This window comes from Curcuma longa, chromosome 7 (genome assembly GCF_044706935.1).
Source record: "Curcuma longa cultivar G26 ecotype Majalengka, Jawa Barat chromosome 7, ITB_CL_G26_1.1, whole genome shotgun sequence".
NCBI lineage: Eukaryota > Viridiplantae > Streptophyta > Magnoliopsida > Zingiberales > Zingiberaceae > Curcuma > Curcuma longa.
Window position 1 is genome coordinate 757,248 of NC_133867.1, and position 7,793 is coordinate 765,040.

At 36.3% G+C, this 7,793-nt stretch overlaps 1 protein-coding gene across 2 annotated transcripts in view; it reads right to left on the reverse strand.

The window, feature by feature from the left end:
* The window catches only part of LOC141831724 (N-terminal acetyltransferase B complex auxiliary subunit NAA25), a 71,022-nt gene extending 68,046 nt beyond the window's left edge, over positions 1-2,976 (reverse strand). For both annotated transcript variants that reach the window (XM_074719131.1, XM_074719130.1), the window contains exon 1: positions 2,093-2,976. The gene's annotated coding sequence lies outside the window, so the exon portion shown is untranslated. The remainder of the gene's footprint in view (positions 1-2,092) is intronic.
* Positions 2,977-7,793: the final 4,817 nt, after the last annotated feature.

Below are 7,793 nucleotides of genomic sequence, written 5' to 3' on the forward strand. Positions count from 1 at the left end.
TGAATAATAGGCTAATCTAATCACATATAAATCAATAATACAAAAGAGCTTTAGCTTTGCGCCCTTAAGAAGTCATGCATTTCTCAAATAAGTTAATAAGAAAACCAATGCAGTCCTTGTTGCCATCAAGCTTCGGCTCTATAATTTATAAAAGTGGCAAGACTAATTATGTCAGAAAAAAAAATCTAATAAATTTTCATAACTATAAAGTAGTGGCTCCATGCTTTGTAGGAGTTATGTGATATATATATTGAATTAATATAATTAATTAATTAATCCCATTTTCATGTTCATAGATTCTGTATAACAAGAGATGCTTTACTCCTTGGATGGATTGCAAGTCGTTCATCATATTCCTATATAAGGTCCATTTTAGTGGATTGCGAGTGATTTGCCCAATATATATGTGTGTGTAAACAAGGTTTAAAATATTAACTCGTGCCGACGTTTCGATCTCGGATCGAAATGATATAGTTTCCATATCGTATTGTGCCGTGCCAATATAGTTTCGATATTTTTTTAAATTTTAAATATAAATGTATATTAATTTTATTAATATTTGATTATTAAATATGCTTTATATTTTGAGATATTCAATTTATATTTCAATATTTTCTCATAAGATAATGCCCACTAACTTTTTATAAAAATTATATTAAAAAATAAGTAATTCTCAAAATTCAAAATTAAATTTAAAATTATAAAATCATTTGAAAGCCTAAAAATAATTATAAAATTATTTGAAAATCTTAAATTACTTTTTTGAATGTATTTGTAAATTTTTAATTTTAAAAAATTTATTTGAAATGTTTAAGAATTATAATTTTTAAAATTTTTAGATTATTTTACTTTTAAATTTTATTTTAAAATTATTTTTAAAAATTAAATTATTTTATAAAATTTTTATTAATTTTTAAAATTATTTAAATATTTTGAAATAATTTTGAATATTTTATAACTATTAATAATAGTCTATTTATAAAACATAGATATTTAAAAAATAAATAATTAACTAAATCAAAAAACTTTAAAAAATCACGACTGTGATGACCCACAAAGGCTATCGCGGCACCGCGGCCCTTACAAAGGATTTTAGGAATATATAAAATTTTATTAAAATTTTAAATGAATATTTATATATTTTAATTGGATATTCAAGTAAGATTTTAAGAAATATGTTTGGCTATCTATTTAAATTATGGATTGATTGGATCCATTAAAAAATAATAACATAGCTAGAAGATAAATAAATAAATATATTATTATTATATATTTTTAGAATTAAAACATATAATTAATTAGATAGTTTTAATAGAGTTTAATTAAGCATCTTTAGATTACCACTATCATACTTAGGAGTTGATTGAGATAATCAACCAAATGTTCAGTTTTAATTTTAAAAAAATCTCTCCGTTTTAATTAAAAAAACCCGACACAACGCAACCTCGCATGATTGTGGGTGTCATGCGACCGCTCCGATACTGTCGCGGGGGTCGCACCCTCTGACACAGCTGCAAGGGTCACGCGACCCCTCCAACACAGCCGCGGGGGTCACCCCTCCAGCGCGGCCGCTAGGGTCGTGCGACCCTTCTACAGCCACCGAGGGGGTCATGCGATGCCTCCGTGGCAGCTACTGGGCCTAGTGTCAAGTCGTGCCAACGGACGAAACGAAGTGTTTCGCCCATTTCGACCGGCTCGACACCATATTTCAATCCATGTGTGTACATAAATATGATGCATTTCATTGCGGGTGGATTATGAATGGTTCACTCTTATATACGATGCATTCTTATCTAGTAGATTGAGGGTTGTTCACCCCCTATTTTTATACTTATATAGGATGTGTTTGCATATCAAGTGGATTGCAAGCCGTTTATTTTTACATATACAACACATCTTTTAATGGGTAAATTACAAATCATTCATCTACTTAATAAATTATGTTAATTTTAGCTTATAGGTTAGAATTTGTATAACATTGAAAAGGGAAAACAAAGTAAATTGATGGAATTAATTAAAAATAAAATGAAAATAATAATAATACAACGATAATAAAGCACATGAAAACAAAAACTATAAATTTTATTGTTACCTTTTATAATTTTAGACATCATGCACTTTTCTTCTTACTCCACTTTGTACTATATGCTCGATCCCTCTTTTCCTTTGACCTACAGATTTGCAAACTTTAGACGATCTTCAAAGTTTGGATGGTTTTATAGGATAAACTTAGAGATGCTTAGCTATAGTATTGGAGACAATTTCTTTTAGAATCCATTTTGTTTTATTTTATTTGTTATTGCAGGAATTGTTACTTTTATATATTGGTACATTTCATTTGTCAGCATGAGTCTATTTTATTAATCGTCATGAGTCTAACAGTCATTATTTTGAATCGGGTATTGTGTTAACATTTTTTGATAATGTTAAAAAAATGGTTAAGTATTTGGGTTTATTATAACCTTTTGCACTTTTAGAGGTATTACTTGTGGTTATGGTTAAAGTGCAATAATGAATATTGTCATGATCAAGGAGACTATCCCTTATATAAGGATGGAAGTCTTCCGATCACAACAATATCTACAAGCAATACCCTTAAAGATGCACCAAGCGATAACAAATATGAATACTTAACAATCTATTTAACATTATGGAAAAATGTTAACATAATGCCCAACTCAAAATAATTACTCTATTGGACTGGCGATGACAAACAAACTGGGTTCATGCTAACAAATGAAAAGAATATACCAACGTACCAAAAAATAACAATCCTGGAGTACAAAAATAAAATAAAACAAATGGGCCCTAATAGAAACCATCTCTAATACTATTGTTGAGCATCTCTAAGCCACATTATCCTATAAAATTATTCAATTCTTGAAGATCACCTCAAGTCCATGAATCAGGAGGTCAAAGGAAAAAAAAAGAGTGAATATATAGTGTAAAGCAGAGTAAGAAATAAAGTGCATGAAACCCACAATCAAACAAGGGAACAACAAAGTTTATAGTTTTTTGTTTTCATTATCTTTAGCATTATTGCATCAATACTCTTTTCTCGTTATTCTTTCCAATTAGTTTCATCAATTCGCCTTGTTTCCCCTTTCCAATTGTTGGAAACTAGGAGTTGATAGTATTATGTGTATCATGGGAACCGAAGAGTCTGTTGGAAACTAGGAGTTAATAGTATTTACTTGTATCATAGGAACCGAAGAGTATCTTTCTTGTAAAGTATGTATCATCTCTTGTATAAATTAGGTACCTACTAAGTGATATGGTAAGAAGGTTTTAACTCACAAAATCCTGAGTCTTGAGTATTCTTCACATGGTATCAGAGCAGGTTGTCTTTTTCTCTTTATCTTCTGCGATCCGGTCAAGCAAAGGATTTCTCAAATCCAGAAGACAACACCTACCAGACAAGGTCGCCTCTTCTTCCTCTGCTGCCCTAGCTTGTCACTATTACTATGGCCTCATCCTCATCCTCTAGCATGATCCAGCAAGGCTCAGGAGTCCAGAAAAGTCCCTTTTCATTTGCCTTTTCAGGAACTCCCTCTATTACCTCTGAGAGACTCAATGGCAAAAATTATATGGATTGGTCTTCGGCTGTTGAGATTTGGTTCCTTGGTCAAGGGCTTTCGGATCACCTCATAACTCAAGTAGAGGAGCGTGATGACGCATCAAAGGCTGAATGGCAGAGAATTGATTATCAGCTGGTGTCTCTTCTTTGGCAGTCTATTGACCCAACACTTTTGGTTCATTATCGCTCCTACAAGTCCTGTTATGATATCTGGAAAAAAGCTAAGAGTGTGTATGCCAATGACATTCAACGACTCTATGATTCGGTCCATAATTTGGCAACTCTTCAGATGCAGGATCATGACTTAACTTCGTATCTCAATAAAGCCCAGTCCACAATTCATCAAGTCAAGATGCACCTAACATACAGCGGTACCAACAAAGTATTGGAGAAATTGGATCAGATGTATATGGTGTTTGTTCTTCACGGATTACATAAGGATTTTGACAATGTCAAGAATCAAGTCCTTACCAATCCAAATATTCCTACTGTCGATGAACTCATTGATCGGTTGTTTCGTGTGCCATTGACCAATGAATCTCTCAAAACTGAAGTTGATTCTGCTATACTCTTTACCAACTCTGATCGTAGAGGCCGAGGTCGTGGACGAGGGAGAGGAGGTCGTGGAAATCGACCACAGTGTTCTCATTGTAATCGAATGGGACATACTCGAGATCGATGCTTCACTTTACATGGCTTCCCGGCAAAATCTGCAAATATGTCACAGGTGCAAGTGGTAGACTCAGCCAAGAAAGATGAATCCCTACAAGAAAACAAGTTCTTCGTGTCTAACGACGAATATAAAGAGTTCCTTAATTTCAAAGCTGCTTCTAGCAATGTAGCAGCCCTAGAACTTCAATCTGGTGATTCTTCGGTTTGCTTTTCTCAATCTTTGCCCTCTTCCTCCTGGATTCTGGACTCCGGTGCATCCGACCATATTGCTGGTAATCCTTCATTATTTTCAAACTTGTCTTCCACGAAAAAATCCCATTTTATAACCCTTGCAGATGGTTCAAAAATACAAGCTGCTGGAGTAGGCAAAATTTCTCCCCTTCTCTAAATTTAGATTCTGTTCTTCTAAATTTAGATTCTGTTACGGGACTTCTTGTTCAAGCCCGTTTAATTTACTATCAATAAGTAAGTTAACTCGCTCTCTCAATTGCTCGGTAACCTTTCTTCCTGATTCTTTTCATATCCAGAACCGAAGTACGGGACAGATGATTGGTGCAGGCTCTGAATCACATGGGCTCTACTTCCTTCAATCTCCACCCTTAACAGTCTGTGCTGCGGCTGATTCTCCAGATACTTACCATAATCGTCTAGGACATCCAAGTCTAAATAAGTTGAAAATAATGATTCCTAGATTTTTCTCATTTACAATCTCTCCAATGTGAACCGTGCCAACTTGGTAAGCATGTTCGTTCTTCCTACAAAAATAGGAAAGCTAGTCGATCCAAGTTTCCTTTTGAGTTAGTCCACTCTGATGTTTGGGGACCTTGTCGCACCACTTCTGTTCTAGGTTTTCGTTATTTTGTTACCTTTATAGATGATTATTCAAGGTGTACTTGGATCTACTTAATGAAAGAACGATCTGAACTATTTGAGAATTTTAAGAAGTTCTGTTCCGAGATTTCTACCCAATTTGGTCGTACAATCTACATCTTCCGTAGTGATAATGCTAAAGAATACTTCTCTTCTTCATTCAACTCTTTTATGGTCACTAAAGGCATGATTCATCAGTCTAGTTGCTCACACACGTCACAACAAAATGGTATTGCAGAAAGAAAACATCGACATTTGCTTGATACTGCTCGTACTTTATTACTTCAAGCTAATGTTCCTCTAAGATTTTGGGCTGATGCAGTTCTTACTGCGAGGTATTTGATCAATCGAATGCCATCTTCAGTTTTGGGTAATCAGGTTCCTCACTCCCTTTTGTTTCCCAATGAACCAACATACAAAATACCTCTGCGTATCTTTGGATGTACTTGTTTTGTGCATGATTTATCTCCAGGAAAAGATAAACTCACAGCCAAAGCAATTAAATGTATCTTTCTTGGATATTCAAGGGTTCAGAAGGGTTACAAATGTTATTCTCCTTCATTGCATCGGTTCTTTATTTCTGCCGATGTGGCTTTCTTTGAGAATACACCATTCTTCACCTCCAAAGAAGAAACTGTCATTCCATCCCCGGTCTTGCCAATACCCTTTCTTGATACAACCACTCCTGAGTCCAGTGTTCAAGAAGGATCTCCTCATTTGATCACTTATCAGCGTCGTTCCCGCAATGTTCCGCCTCCTCAACCAGCTCCTGTTCATGAGCCCAGTGCTTCAGTGCCTGACCAAGCATCCCAACCGATTTCGGATCCTTCTGATCTCCCAATTACGGTTCGCAAAGGTAACCGTATCACTCGTAATCCTCATCCTATTTACAACTTTGCTAGTTATCATCGCCTTTCTCCTGTCCAACGTGCTTTCACTTCTTCCTTGTCCTCTGTTTCTATCCCAAAAAATGTACAGGAGGCCCTTTCTCATCCAGGGTGGAGGCAGGCAATGATTGAAGAGATGCAAGCGTTGAAGTTTAATCAGACATGGTCCCTGGTTCCTTTACCCATAGGGAAAAATCCTGTTGGATGCCGATGGGTCTTTACTGTGAAGGTTGTGCCAAATGGCACTGTGGATCGACTTAAAGCACAACTTGTGGCTAAAGGGTTCACTCAGATTTTTGACCAAGATTATGGAGATACGTTTTCTCCAGTGGCAAAAATGGCTTCGGTTCGGATCTTTCTTTCTATGGCAGCCATGAACCAGTGGCCCTTACACCAGCTTGATATCAAAAATGCATTTCTGCATGGTGACCTATCTGAGGAGATTTATATGGAGCAACCGCCTGGGTTTGTTGCTCAGGGAGAGTCAGGCCTAGTCTGTAGACTCCACAAGTCCTTATATGGCCTTAAACAGTCTCCTCGATGTTGGTTCGGACGATTCAGCTTGGCTCTACAAGAATTTGGAATGATCAGAAGTAAAGTGGACCACTCAGTATTCTACAAGCATTCTTCGAGCCTATGCATATATCTTGTGGTGTATGTAGACAATATTGTCATAACAAGTCCGTCATTTTGAAACAAAGGACTTGGGGAAACTGAAATATTTTCTTGGAATAGAGGTTGCTCAATCCAAGTCAGGAGTCGCCATATCCCAGAGAAAATATGCCCTCGATATCCTTGAAGAAACTGGAATGTTGAATTGCAAACCAGTAGAGAATCCAATGGATCCGAATGTCAAACTTCTTCCTGATCAGGGAAAATTATTCTCTGATCCAAGCAGATATCGAAGATTGATAGGAAAGCTAAATTATCTCACTGTCATCAGACTAGACATTGCGTGCGGTCAGTGTAGTAAGCCAGTTCCTAAATTCCCCTCGTACTGAACATTGGGATGCTGTTATCCGAATTTTGAGATTCATTAAAGGGTCACCTGGAAAAGGGTTGGTGTATGAAAATAGGGGACACAAAGGAGTTACTGGCTATGCCGATGCAGATTGGGCCGGGTCCCCAAGTGATAGGAGATCCACCTCTGGGTATTGTATTCTATTTGGTGGAAACCTCATCTCTTGGAAGAGCAAGAAACAGAATGTGGTTGCAAGATCAAGCGCTGAAGCAGAATATCGAGCTATGGCTCTTGCTACGTGTGAACTGATATGGTCAAAACAACTCATTACTGAGTTGAATTTCTGTGATGTTGGAACGATGAGATTGATATGTGATAATCAAGCAGCTCTCCATATTGCTTCTAACCCAATGTTCCATGAACGAACGAAGCACATAGAAGTGGATTGTCATTTTATCCGTGAGAAAATTATTTCTGAAGAAATCACCACGTCCTTCGTCAACTCTAATGATCAGTTGGCAGACTTGCTCACCAAAGCTCTTCGAGGACCAAGGATTGCGTATCTCAGCAACAAGTTGGATGCCTTTGATATCTACACTCCAACTTGAGGCGGAATGTTGGAAACTAGGAGTTGATAGTATTATGTGTATCATGGGAACCAGAAGAGTCTCTGTTGGAAACTAGGAGTTAATAGTATTTACTTGTATCATAGGAACCGAAGAGTCTCTTTCTTGTAAAGTATGTATCATCTCTTGTATAAATTAGGTACCTACTAAGTGATATAATAAGAAGGTTTTAACTCACAAAATCCTGAGTCTTGAGTATT